Below are 15,000 nucleotides of genomic sequence, written 5' to 3'. Positions count from 1 at the left end.
TTCTCCTCAACGAAGGAAAACGAGTGAGGAGAAAGAGACAGACAGACAAACATGGAACCCAAAAAGAAGACATAATTGTAACATTCCGACACCAAGATGCTACAAAATTACAGAGGGTAAGTACGACACCGTTTGCATTCATAGTGCTTTATAGAGATGCAAGACGCAGCGAAAGCAACTTTGGTTATCAAATTCACTTCTATTCTTTTTTCCAAGGTCTATATAGACCTTGCTTTTTTCAGTCTTGGGTCGTAATCCTCGTGGGGAAGTTGTCGGCTTCTGGGATGGTCTTATGAGCCTCAGACACTTTCTTTATTAGGTGAGATTGGCGTGCGTGTTTGGTTGTTTGTATGTGGGTGTGTTTGTGTGTATGTGTGTCTAAAGAATGTGAGTCATCACCGAGTAGGAGTTTATATATAACATATTTTATACATTCATATATCTCATATCTTATGCTCACGCGTTTTTTGCATTATGCTCCCAAAAATACCTCCTATTCTTTTTAATAATCTATGATGGAGATGGTTTATGCATACTCATCGCACTCGCCATGAGAGATTAGTTCACGAAACATTCAACTGGCCTCAAAAGGCATTAGAAGAGTTGGAAGCCCCAGGCCTACATGACTGAAGATTATGAAGCGTGAAGTAAAATTTTTAAAAACGGTAATTTTAATGGGAAATTCTCCATAAAAATATACTGTTCTCAGCCGTATTTTAGTAAAATATAGGCGACCGTTACTTAAACCCTATTTTGTTATTATATTTCACGGGTTGGTGTCCGTAATATCACTCCTTTACGTCAATATATCCATTTTTTTTTTTAAATTTTAAATGCCATAAAACATTTATTCTAGGATTTTTACCGTTCTAACGAAAAATTTCTAACAGTGTAGTAGATAACGAATGGAGAAGTAATGACTTAAAAGCTCAAGATAGATACAATTTGTTCCAGGAGTTTTATCGTTTTTTACGGCAAATATTTAACAGTACGGTAGATGACGAATGGAGAAGTCTTGATTTAAAGGCACAAGATAGAGACGATTGGCGAAATCTAATCGAGGTCTTTTGCGTCAATAGGCATAGTAGTAGAGGGGCGAAATCTGAAAAGAGGCCTCGTTAAGGTTTTAAAATAATTTTCTGTTACAAGCCGGCATCCACCATATATTGTTAGTATATGATGTCCTGCATTCAGTAAGGGTGGATGACACTTAAGATTTTTCCGAAAAGGGCCAAAATTAACCGTTTTTAGCGAATAGGCAATTTGAAAAAAACGACGAAAACACTGAAGACTTGTTTATGAAAAACTCTGTAATTCGATCATCTTGTATGCTATACATGATTATGATACCTCATTTTGAAGCTTAGGATAACACCTTTACAAAAAAAAAAAAAAAAAAAAAGAAATATGAAAGATTATGTAAATTGAGGGTCCTAATTAGGTCAAAGGTCAAGTGATCACGTGATTACCAATTTTGGGGATATTCAATATTTTTTACCTCAAATATCATACTTTGCCTGCATATATTTTTATAAGGATGGTTTTAATCTTAAGAGGACGTCCTCAGGCAGTTTTTAAAAGTAAAAGGGTCTTTTAATTCCTTTCTACCTAATATTCATGAGGGATCGAATTTCCACCCTTTTTGGAAAAATCCTTAAAATCGTTGAAAATCATGTTTTGAATACTTGTTGTGATATTAATTGCTATTGTTCTATTATAATCATTGTGTTTAGAATAGTACAGTGTATAATGGGTGTTTTCAGTTGAAAAGGGTCAAAGGTCATGTTCATCACGGATTACATAATTATCCAATATGATTACATAATTATCCAATATGATTACATAATTATCCAATATGATCAAGTTGCTTTAAAAGTCAAAATTGCTTTTCCACTGAGTTACTTGTATGCACACATAGGCAGTCATTTAAGTTCAACTACTTAACTTCTAACATATTCACTGACTAACTAGTTTGTATCATCATCCTCTGCGTTTGTATTATTGTTACATAAGCCCTCACAAGCACAAGCACTTGTGCAATTCTTCTGCCCCGCTCTCACACAACCGCATCTCTTGCCACAGCCAGTTGTGCATGAACAGGTCACTAACTCAGTGCTAGCTTTCGGAATAGGTGTTAATGTCATTAGTTCTGGCTTTATCATTCCATCTTCAAGTATCCAACCACTGTCTGTCACATTAGGTAGCACGGGAGATGGAGTCAAGACTTTCTTCCAGACAAGGGCTTGGTAGTTAGCACGCCTTATATGTTTGTCAAGAGCATCTTTAGTTGGTGGAAGGGCGTCAAGGGTTTTCTTTCCCTGGACAAAGGTCTTTACTCTTGCTTCATTAATGAGATCGCAATCTTTTTCATAGAGCCTGCAAGCAAATCTTTCTGCACCTGATATTGCTTCTGGAGTCAGCTCCACCGACCCTAGCTGTTCCATACTTTCAGGTTCCTGAATGAATACTTTCCACGCTGTTTTCTTTCCCTTTCCTGCAAATTGACTGACACTATCGCATCCTGTGATTGCATGAAAAGCTATAACGTTCTTTACAATCTCCTCGGGGAGTTTTAACTCATGTACTGGAAAGTATGGCCGTTTACCCGTTTTACCTGTGTACATCCATATTTGTGCTGGTAGCCTGTCTCTGAAACCAAGTGCCAACACTAGCACATCTGTGTCTCTGCATTCCAATACCACTCTTGCATACCCATTGATATATGCATCTTCAGCGTGAAGTATGAGACGAGTATCGGCCTCTTCTTGTGTCGATTTGAGGTGATCAATAGTCCGACTTGAGGATGACCAAACCCCTGAGACATCTTCAAAGCCTCCAGCTAAAACAAGCTCGTACTCAGATGACAGCTCTCTTTCAGCTTTCTCAACAAGGGATCTGGATAGAAAAGCAGCTAGATCAGCTTTATTTGCAGCCAAACTCATAAAGGATTTCCAGTTGGGTGGAACTTTTACAGCTTTTGAACTGATGACACGTCTAATTGGTCTTGCTTTTCCAGCTCGTTTCTTGCGTGTACCTGATTTTATTGAATTGTCAATGTACCGATCAAACAAGACGTCAATCCGTGAGTATGTTGTACCAAAGCAGTTCAAGATGTTTGTGCAGAACACTTCACTTAAGTCACCAAAGGTTTTGACATTTTCTGGCTTTCCAATAGCTTGTATTAGTGCTTGACCATCGATAAGCAGGCATGTTTTGGCTTCACTCAAGGGAAGTGTAACTGGGATATCTATATCCTTTGCCAGCAAGTCCTGTAGCTGAGCTTTATTTGTTGTATGAAGTTGACGATTTGTTCCAGCAAATGCCCTTGGGACTGGGGATAGTTCATGCTGTAAGATACTGACTAAGTCTACCTCTCTCCCACTTTGTGAAGCAACGAACAATCTCTGAATAAGATCACGGTCGGCTTTGACTTCCTTCTGTTTCCCCCCTACTGAAGGAGCTTGAGTTTTGTACATGGAGCTGACGGCTGCATTTTTTGTGCGGGCTATTTTTCCATAGAAGTCCTTTGACTTTTCAAGAAGTCTGGTGGCTACAAAGGATTCCAGAAGTGACATTCCGATTATTGGGGCTTTCATTATATCCCTTGTAATTTTTTCTGGAACAACGTCTTTTGTTGTCAGGCAAACTAGGTCCTCGTGATGTTCTTCACTGAAGCTAAATACACCAAATCTTTTGAATTCTTCCATTATCTTCTGAACATCATCTTCGTCTCTTTCAAGGCGAGTAGGGCCAGACTCTAGGTGACACCATTCATCATCGATATCATCATCTACATGGAGGTTAAACATTTTAAAGGTCATCTCTGCCAATCTTGCCTTTTCATTGTACACCAGACACCATTTATCTCTTGCAGCATTCTGCTTTGTTATCCCAATGATTCTGCCGCTGACCTTTGACACCTTATTTACATGCTCGAGGGCCTGATCAATTGATACCTGCGAGAATTTCTTGTTTGTCCTTTTCACTGAAAATATCCCTCTAACAAACTGATCATGAACATAAGGAGCAGAACTAGGTAGTTGTCTCATATCGGCCAAATACACTGGTCCCCCTCTTGTGTAATTTGTATGGTTGTACAAAGTGAACCAAGGAAGCATCCTCGCAAATGAAGCTAGATGGAGTTCCCATATACCTTCTCTTTCAGCTCGGATGAAGTTCAAGAGGATAGAGACCATCACCATATAGTTTATCCAGTACTGAAATGTTGGTTCATCAGCATGATGTCCATGTAATTCCTTTAGAAGTGTTATGACGTCCATGTTCAATGAAACTAGTCTTTCACATGTCTTCTCAGAGTTGTCCGTGTTACACTCGCTGAATGCAGAAGCAATCTCATTCGCACATACCTTGATCTCTTCACTGATCATTTTACCATTTTCATCTGCCCATGTGTTGACGTGGTCCCACAAAATTCGCCAAAGAGCTTCTACCGTCAATTTGTGACCACGAACAGCCTTATTGTATGCTTTACCATCCATCATGTGGTTGGCTGTGTTTTCACCGAAAACACCACTTTCAAGCCGGAATCCTCAAGGTGCTGCCCAATAACCTTCATGAAGTTCATTATGATGTGAAAACTTCCCAATCGAACTATCATATCTTCATGTTCATCCTTTTTCTGCCATACAATCTCTTTAGCTTTATATTTTCACTTTGACAGATGGTCCCTAAGAAACACATGTTGCAATACATTTCACTAGTTTCTAATTGCCACATGAATTAGACATGCATCACTTACATCAAGCGACCCCTACTATGCACTGTGGTTTAATATATTATGAGATCAAACTTGCCTTGCTTAATCAGTGATCGTTGAGACGGGAAAAGATGAATTTGTCACAATTGAGAGAGTGAAAGTCATCCACCATCTTAAAACAAAAGACTTCATAATGCTGCCATCTATGTGCAAACAAGACTACTAAACATTGAGCAACATGTGGTCCATAGCATTAGGCCACCAGGATTAGGCCTGACAAGATTAGGGTTGGGGTTGGGGTTAGAGTTAGAGTCAGGGTTAGGGGAAAATTTCACTACATGTGGTGTATACCGTGAAATTATGTAATCCATGATGAACATGACCTTTGACCCCTTTTTTAACTGCCTGTACCCTTTATTCTACATCTCTAAGACTTTATTTTTAACACAAAGCTTCTTATATAGGCCTATATAATAACAGCAATTATTATCACAACAAAGTAGTCAGAACACGATTTTCAACGATTTTAGTGATTTCCCAAAAAAGGGTCGAAATTCAATCCCTCATAAAATTTAGGTAAGAAGGAATTGAAAGACCCTTTTACTTTTAAAAACTGCCTAAGGATGTCCTCTTAAGATTAAACCCATCATTATAGAAATATATGCGGGCAAAGTATGATATGTGAGGTCAAGAATATTGAATACCCCCCAAAATAGGTAATCACGTGATCACGTGACCTTTGACCTTATCAGGACCCTTAATTTCCAAATCCTTCATATTTGTTTATTTCATTGTAAAGGTGTTATCATAGGCTACAAAATGAGATATCATAATCATGTATAGCATACAAGATGGTTAAGTTACAGAGTGTTTCCTAAACGAGGCTTCAGCTTTTTCGTCGTTTTTTCAAATCGCGTATTCGCTTAATAGGGTTAATTTTGGCCCTTTTTGGAAAAATCTCAAGTGTCATCCACCCTTACTGAATGCAGAACATCATATTCTAACAAAATATGGTGGATTCCGGCTTGTAACAGAAAATGATTTTGAAAAAGCAATTTTCAGGTTTTGCCCCTCTACTATAGGAAGAGATGATATAATGATGATGAGGATCTATTTATTCATTAACATTCCTAAGTGGTTTTACTTTTCCCCAATATTAGTTCCCATCTATTATAATTTCCTTTGAATTCACCTTAGCTCACGTTTTACTAAAAGGCTTAACAGCTTGCTTCCTCTCATAATATTCAAGATTCGAATATCTATTTACGCACATCACATACATGTTCTCAAATATACCGTCTCTCTCTCTCTCTCTCTCTCTCTCTCTCTCTCTCTCTCTCTCTCTCTCTCTCTCTCTCTCTCTCAATAACAATTTACACACATATACATATATGTACATACGCACAGCCAAACACAAAATCACACACACACACGCATATATATATATATATATATATATATATATATATATATATATATATATATATATATATATATATATATATATATATATACATAAACATATATATATATATATATTATTATTATTATTATTATTACTATCCAAGCTACAACCCTAGTTGGAAAAGCAAGATGCTATAAGCCCAGGGGCTCCAACAGGGAAAAATAGCCCAGTAAGGAAAGGAAATAAGGAAATAAATAAATGAAGAGAACAAATTAACAATAAATCATTCTAAAAACAGTAACAACGTCAAAACAGACATGTCATATATAAACTATTAACAACATCAAAAACAAATATGTCATAAATAAACTATAAAAGACTCAAGTCCGCCTGGTCAATAAAGAAGCATTTGCTCCAACTTTGAACTTTTGAAGTTCTACTGATTCAACCACCCGATTAGGAAGATCATTCCACAACTTGGTAACAGCTGGAATAAAACTTCTAGAGTACTGCGTAGTATTGAGCCTCGTGATGGAGAAGGCCTGGCTATTAGAATTAACTGCCTGCCTAGTATTACGAACAGGATAGAATTGTCCAGGGAGATCTGAATGTAAAGGATGGTCAGAGTTATGAAAAATCTTATGCAACATGCATAATGAACTAATTGAACGACGATGCCAGAGATTAATATCTAGATAAGGAATAAGAAATTTAATAGACCGTAAGTTTCTGTCCAACAAATTAAGATGAGAATCAGCAGCTGAAGACCAGACAGGAGAACAATACTCAAAACAAGGTAGAATGAAAGAATTAAAACACTTCTTCAGAATAGATTGATCACCGAAAATCTTGAAAGACTTTCTCAATGAGCCTATTTTTTGTGCAATTGAAGAAGACACAGACCTTATATGTTTCTCAAAAGTAAATTTACTGTCGAGAATCACACCTAAAATTTTGAAAGAGTCATACATATTTAAAGAAACATTATCAATACTGAGATCCGGATGTTGAGGAGCCACCGTCCTTGACCTACTTACAATCATACTTTGAGTTTTGTTAGGATTCAACTTCATACCCCATAATTTGCACCATGCACTAATTCTAGCTAAATCTCTATTAAGGGATTCACCAACCCTAGATCTACATTCAGGGGATGGAATTGATGCAAAGAGAGTAGCATCATCTGCATATGCAACAAGCTTGTTTTCTAGGCCAAACCACATGTCATGTGTATATAGTATGAAAAGTAATGGGCCAAGAACACTACCCTGTGGAACACCGGATATCACATTCCTATAATCACTATGGTGCCCATCAACAACAACTCTTTGAGATCTATTACTTAAAAAATCAATAATAATGCTAAGAAATGACCCATCCACTCCCAACTGTTTCAGTTTGAAAACAAGGGCCTCATGATTAACACGGTCAAAGGCAGCACTAAAATCAAGGCCAATCATACGAACTTCACGACCACAACCAAGGGATTTCTGTACTGCATTGGAGATTGTAAGAAGGGCATCACATGCTCCAAGGCCTTTACGAAAACCAAATTGCAAACTAGGGAGTAGATGATTACCTTCAGCAAACCTATTAAGACGTTTTGCCAGAAGACGTTCAAAAACTTTAGATAATATGGGAGTTATGGAAATTGGGCGGTAATCAGTGGGACTTGAGCTACCACAAACACATTTACATAGAGGAGTAACATTACCAATTCTCCAACTAGTGCTAAAAGCTCCTCTTCTTGTTAACTTGCGCAAAATAACAGATAACTTTGGAGCTAAGAAATCTGCTGTCTTTATAAAAAACAAAGGAAAAATACCATTAGGGTCTACACCTCCATAAGCATCAACAGAGCTTTAATCTCACGAGATCAAAAAGCTAAACTAGTTAGTTTAACCTCAGGAAAACAGGAATGAGGAAGTTCAAGTTTTTCATTACTCTGTTTACTGTCAAAAACATCAGCCAAAAGGGTTGCCTTTTCCTTTGGACAGTGAGTGACTGAGCCATCTGGTTTAAGTAAAGGAGGAACTGTTGCATCTACACCAAAGAGTGCAGATTTAAGGGTAGACCACCAATTATGTTCCTGAGTTGTACCTGAAAGTGTTTCTTTTATGATTAAATTGTACTCCTTTTCAGTTGAGGCATAAACTCTCTGAGCAAAAGCTCGAAGCTGAGTATAGTTGTTCCAGGTCAAATCTGATCTGTTACCCTTCCAAAGATGATAGGCCTCCTGTTTCTCCAAATAAGCACGTCTACAATCATCATTGAACCACGGTTTGTCCTTCACTCGGTACCTTAGCACACGAGAAGGGATACGCCTATCAATTATGTTGACTAGATTCTCATTCAAAGGGACAACAGGATCTACACTATTATATAATTGTGACCAATTCAAGCACAAAAGATCATGTAAAATCCCATTCCAGTCTGCTTGGGATTTCATATAAATTTTACAAGAATATGATATATCAGGGACAGGCTGCTCAGTCTTCACTAATAATGAAATCAAGGCATGATCAGATGTCCCGACTGGAGAACCAACCTTACTAGTTATAACGCCAGGGGAGTCAGTGTATACGAGGTCCAAGCAATTACCAGACCTGTGAGTAGCTTCATTTATGATTTGCTCACAGCCTGATTCAGAGGCAAAGTCTAAAGCTCTTAAGCCATGGCGATCGGTAGGAGAGATAAAACTTAACCACTCCCTATGGTGAGCATTAAAATCACCAACAAAGACAAAAGAAGCCTTTCTATCATCTTCTTGTATCTTAGCCATAATGGTAAGAAGACAATCGAAGATAGAATCATCTATGTCTGGATTCCGGTAGATCGAACACAAATAAAAGTTGTTATGCCTGCCACAAACTTTTATTACCTGAATCTCATGACATCCACATTGATAGCAGGACTTATGAGAAGCAGGGTACTCGGTCCTAATATACACCGCCATTCCCCTGGCCCTAGGGATGGCATCACGTTTCAACATTATTGGCTTCTTAAAACCAGTTATAAGGAGCTCAGATGAGTGCCTCATATTAGAAACCAAAGTTTCTGAGCACAAAAGAATATCATACTGTCTGGACGCAACTGCAAGTTCTTGGATATTTGCATGAAGACCACGAATATTGCAATACAGAAGACGACATTGACGAAATCTAGGACGTACTGGTCCCGGATTTCGCTCAATGTCTCCAGACAGCATAAGAATTAATAGAAATAAAAAAGAGACAGCATACTTAAAAACTAGATTAACAAGAATTATAACAAAAACAATACGTACAGAATTATAAACAAAGTGATTGATGATACCCATAGACTATAGTAAAAAGTCGGAAAAACTGGTCACCATGGAGGAGCCGATACACCATGCAAGGCTAAATACCCTCCAGGATAGCCACTTCAACTGAAGGGAGGACAGTAAGGATGGTTTTGAGAAGAAAAATAATCAGAAAAAGGAAAAGACAACCTCTTGATAAACCACCAGGCATCCATGGCCCTTCTATTAAGCCTGCCCAACACACCATTTCAAAAAAACAAGAGGAAGAAAAAAAAATAAGATAGAATAGTGTGCCTGAGTGTACCCTCAAGCAAGAGAACTCCAACCCAAGACAGTGGAAAACCATGGTACAGAGGCTATGGCACTACCCAAGACTAGAGAACAGTGGTTTAATTTTGGAGTGTCCTTCTCCTAGAAGAGCTGCTTACCACAGCTAAAGAGTCTCTTCTACCCTTACCAAGAGGAAAGTACACTGAAGAAATTGCAGTACAGTAATTAACCCCTTAGGTGAAGAATTGTTAAGTATCTCATTGTTGTCAGATGTATGAGGAAAGACGAGAATATGTAAAGAATAGACCAAACTATTCTGTGTAAGTGTAGGCAAAGAAAAAAATAAGCCGTGACCAGAGAGAGGGATCCAATGCATTACTGTCTGGCCAGTCAAAGGATCCAATACCTCTCTAGTGGTAGTATATATATATACATATATATATATATATATATATATATATATATATATATATATATATATATATATATATATATATATATATATATATATATATATATATATATATATATATATCCTCATCATCCTCATTAGTGGTTACTAGTCCATTGTAGAACCAAGGCCTCTTACATGTTCTTTCTTAGTTTATATATATATATATATATATATATATATATATATATATATATATATATATATATATATATATATATATATATATATATATATATATATATATATATGTGTGTGTGTGTGTGTGTGTGTGTGTGTATGTGTATGTAATATTTGCATTTTTAAAATAACAATGTTTACACGCTGGGAAAACTTGTAGCTTAAACAGTTCCAAATACCATAATGGTTTTGTGACGGCGCTGATTAAGGTTGTGAACTTAAAGGCAGGTTGGAAAAAACTGAGTTATATTATTGTAGAACACTCTCCTTATATACAAAACCTCAAGGATAAAGGTCATAACAAGTTCACAAGACAGACAATATTACAGAGGAAAAACCAGATATGAATTTCCATGTTCGTTTTAGGGCGAGGGAAGAGCGAAGATACAAGTATAATATATACCAGAGGAATTATGTACAATTGTGTGAAACATGGTTGGTACATGGCTCCCCCCTTAAAAATGACATACTGTACATGTTGAATAGGGCGCCCTGATCTAGAGAGGCGAACTGTAGGCGGGTCTTCTTTGCCCCGAATGTTTAGGAGGAATGCTTTCGGACTGCGTCGGATCACAAGGAAAGGGCCCGTGTAAGGGGGCGTTAGTGGTGACTTGCCTGTGTCGTTGCGCAGGAAGACGTACATTGCAGAGTGCAAGTCCGTTGGTATGTGATGCTTCGCTGGGGGCTTGTAAGTCTGGCGGCACGGAGTAAATTTTCCCACGACGTGACGTATGCGTTGGAGATCGTTGGAGAAGGTTGTAGAAGGAAAAAATTCGGCACGAACGACCAACGGGTCGCCATACACCATTTCAGCTGCCAAAACGTCGAGGGCGTCTTTAGGAGTGGTCCTTAGTCCCAGGTGGACCCTGGGAAGCTGAGTAAACAAGTTGCAATCCTCGCAGCGGGACATCAAAGCTGCTTTGAGGGTGCGATGAAAACGTTCAACCATTCCATTGGCAGCGGGGTTGTAGGCCGTTGTCTGATGTAGGGTGATGCCCAGGAGATTCGCTATTGACGTCCACAATTGAGAGGTGAAAGTGGTTCCCCTGTCAGAAGTAATATGCTCAGGGATACCGATTCTTGAAATCCATCCAGAGAGTAAGGCAGATGTACATGAGGCGGACGTTGCAGTTTCCATGGGAATGGCTTCAGGCCAACGAGTGGAGCGGTCGATGACGGTAAACAGGTAACGATGTCCTTGTGATGTGGGTAGGGGGCCTACAACGTCGACGTGAATGTGTGCGAAACGACGCTGAGGTTGAGGAAAGGTGCCCACTCCTGAATCCGTGTGTCGATGTACTTTGGAAGTTTGGCAAGAAGTACAGGCGCGGACCCAATCCTTAGCATCCTTAGAAATGCCGTGCCAAATGAACTTTGCCTTCAGCAGCTGTGCAGTAGAACGGCACGAGGGATGTGAAAGGCCGTGAATGAAATCAAACACCTGTCGGCGCATGGGAGCAGGAATCCAAGGTCGCGGTCTACCAGTACTGACGTCACAGAGGAGGGTGGTGTTGGAGTCTTCAAGGGGAAAGTCTTCCCAACGGAGGGACGTGCAGGATGTCCTACAAGCTTGATACTCTGGATCCTGTCGTTGGGCCTCAGCCAGGGCGTTGTAATCCAATCCCAGTTGAACGGCAGCCAACGTGTTTCTTGACAGGGCATCGGCAACGGGATTCATTTTCCCAGGGACGTATTGGAGGGTGCAATTGTATTCAACCACGGCGGAGAGATGTCGGCGTTGACGGGCGGACCAGGCGTCAGACTGTCGAGTGAAGGCGTGCACCAGAGGCATGTGGTCTGTGCGAATGACGAAGGACGTACCTTCTAAGAAATGGCGAAAGTGACGGACAGCCAAGTGCACCGCCAGCAATTCTCGATCGAAGGTAGAATAACCCGATTCTGCCTTGGACAGTTTTCTGCTGAAGAAGGCCAATGGGCGGGGTGAGCCTTTGACCACCTGCTCGAGTACTGCACCAATAGCGACGTCGCTGGCATCGGTGGAGAGAAGGAGAGGGGCGTGTGGGATAGGAAAAGTGAGAGCCGCAGCAGTTGATAGGGCCTTCTTTGCATTGCAGAAGGCTGCTCCTTGAAGGGGACCCCACTTCAGGTCCTTTGGCTTGCCTTTAAGGGAGGCGTAGAGGGGAGCAAGAGTGGCGGCAATGGCTGGCAGAAACGGTGATAATAGTTGATCATGCCCAAGAATTCCTGCAGAGCTTTGACGGTCGAGGGCACGGGGAAGTTCTGAACGGCTGCTACCTTCTCAGGTAGGGGGGACACCTTCAGGAGTGATGCAGTGCCCTAAGAACGATACTTCGTTGGCGCCAAAGGTACACTTGTCGTACCGGACTACAAGGCCGTTTTGTTGCAGGCGGTCGAGCACGATGCGCAGGTGACGGAGGTGTTCCTCTTTTGAGGAGGAGAACACAAGTATGTCGTCCATATAACATACACAGAAAGGGAGGTCCCCTAAGAAGCCATCCATGAGACATTGAAACGTTGCCCCAGCATTACGAAGGCCAAAACAGGAGTAATTGAAGGTGTATGTACCAAACAGAGTGGTGATGGCGGTCTTAGGGATGTCCTCTGGGTTCATAGGCACCTGATAATACCCCTTCAGGAGGTCGAGAGTAGAGAAAACCTTCGCTTTGTGCAGGTAGGAGGTCACGTCGGCAATGTTTGGGACAGGGTAGTGATCCGGTTCTGTTTGCATGTTCAGGCGCCTGTAATCCCCGCACGGACGGAGGGAGCCGTCTTTCTTCAGAACGATGTGTAAGGGCGACGACCATGGGCTGGAGGCCTTTTGGAAAAGGCCCATTTTCTCCATTTCGGCGAACGTCTGTTTGGCGGCTGCCAATCGTTCCGGTGCTAGACGTCTGAATTTTGCAAAGACTGGGGGTCCCGTCGTCTTGATATGGTGATGAATACCGTGCTTGGCAGGAACCGTGGGCGTTTGGCGAAGTTCTGGACGGAAAACTTCCGGGTACGACGTGAGGAGGTGGGCGTAGGCATTCATGGGTGCGCTGATGTGGAGAGCGAGGTTAGAGGGGGCGGGTTGAAGAGGTGTTGACAAGTACGAGTGTGCGTTGACCAATCGTCGGTGGGCGACATCGACCAGAAGGTGGAAATGAGAGAGGAAATCAGCACCGAGGATTGGCATTGTGACGTCAGCAACGAGAAACTTCCAATCGAATTTACAGTTTCCGAACGATAATGTGAGGTTCTCGTAACCGTAGGTGGGTATCGCAGATCCGTTGGCAGCTACTAAGCAGACGTCGGCAGATGTAGACAGACTACGTCGTGCCTTGAAGAGTTTCCTTGGCAAAAGAGAACGACAAGCACCCGTGTCTACCAAAAATCGCACGCCCGTTCCTGCATCCTGTAAAAAGAAAAGATTAGAAACATGGGAGGCCACGGCCACAAGCGATGGCTTACTTAAACGTTTTTTGGCCACTGACAATCCTTGGCACATTTCTTCTGAAGTGGTAGTAGCAAAACTGCTGCGGATGGGAGGTAGCAAGTGGCTGTAGAAGTCGTTCGTTGGGGCGCGAGCGATTGGTGGGTGGTGGGCGGCTTTGTCGCTCCTTCGTCACGTCACGGGGTAGGCGTGTATGTCCTACGGCATTCATGTCAGCTTTGGTTGACGTTGAATAGGCAATCTCGTCGTCAGGGGTGGAGGCGTTGATGGAGGTCTTGAAGTGGCTGTCCATAAGGGCGTCGGCTTTGGTTATCAAGTCCTTTATGGGTAAACTATCGACATCGGGTATGGCAGCGCATACAGGTTCAGGTAAACGGCTTATCCAAAGGGCACGAAGTAGGTTCACGTCACGAGGAGAGCCGTCTGCGGCAGGTTGAAGGCGAGCGATACTGGTCATTTCCCTGAGGGCAAGCGAATCCCTTTGGTCCCCCAACGGTTGTTGCGAGAGCTGAAAAAGCTTTGCTATACGGGCTGGCGACGGCGAGTACTGCTGCAGAAGGTATGTTTTGAGGGCGTCATACGCTATTGGGGTGTCTCCTTGTTCACAAAGCCAGTCGGATATTTCTGGGAAGGTGTCCTCGGGTATCGCCGCGAGAACATAATCCGCTTTGGTGGTTGAGCGAGTCACGCCCCTGATACGGAAGTGGACTTCAGCGCGTTGAAACCAAGCAAACGCCTCTCCGGTGGCGAACAGTGAAAGTTTCAATGGGGCGGCCGCAGCGCCAACTGCTGTAGTAGAGTCCGTCTCCGTCATAGTACCAACGATGGAGGGGCGAGGGAGGTGGGGGTGGAAGGCAGTGGGAGCGAGTCGACTTTCGGGGTCACCAATGTGACGGCGCCGATTAAGGTTGTGAACTCAAAGGCAGGTTGGAAACGACTGAGTTATATTATTGTAGAACACTCTCCTTATATACAAAACCTCAAGGCAACAGGACATAACAAGTTCACAAAACAGACAATATTACAGAGGAAGAACCAGACATGAATTTTCATGTTCGTTTTAGTGCGAGGGAAGATCGAAGATACAAGCATAATATATACAAAAAGAATTATGTACAATTGTGTGAAACAGGGTTGGTACAGTTTCCTTAGAAGTTTAATATGATTTGTTTTTTTTTCTTTTTCCAAAGTAATGGCCCATTCATACACCGAAGTATAACAAGCGATGTTTGTAATTAATGGCATGTGACAAAGCAAGAATTGAACATTCAGGAAATCC

General features: G+C 41.3%; 1 protein-coding gene across 1 annotated transcript in view; it reads left to right on the top strand.

Moving 5' to 3' along the window:
* Window positions 1–15,000, top strand: part of LOC137644330 (uncharacterized) — an 89,835-nt gene that overhangs the window by 29,498 nt on the left and 45,337 nt on the right. The gene's annotated exons all lie outside the window — the stretch shown is intronic.

The sequence above is a fragment of the Palaemon carinicauda genome, chromosome 7, assembly GCF_036898095.1.
Source record: "Palaemon carinicauda isolate YSFRI2023 chromosome 7, ASM3689809v2, whole genome shotgun sequence".
Classification (NCBI taxonomy): domain Eukaryota; kingdom Metazoa; phylum Arthropoda; class Malacostraca; order Decapoda; family Palaemonidae; genus Palaemon; species Palaemon carinicauda.
Note: the sequence above shows the minus strand (reverse complement) of the source record. Positions and strands in the feature narration are given on the sequence as shown.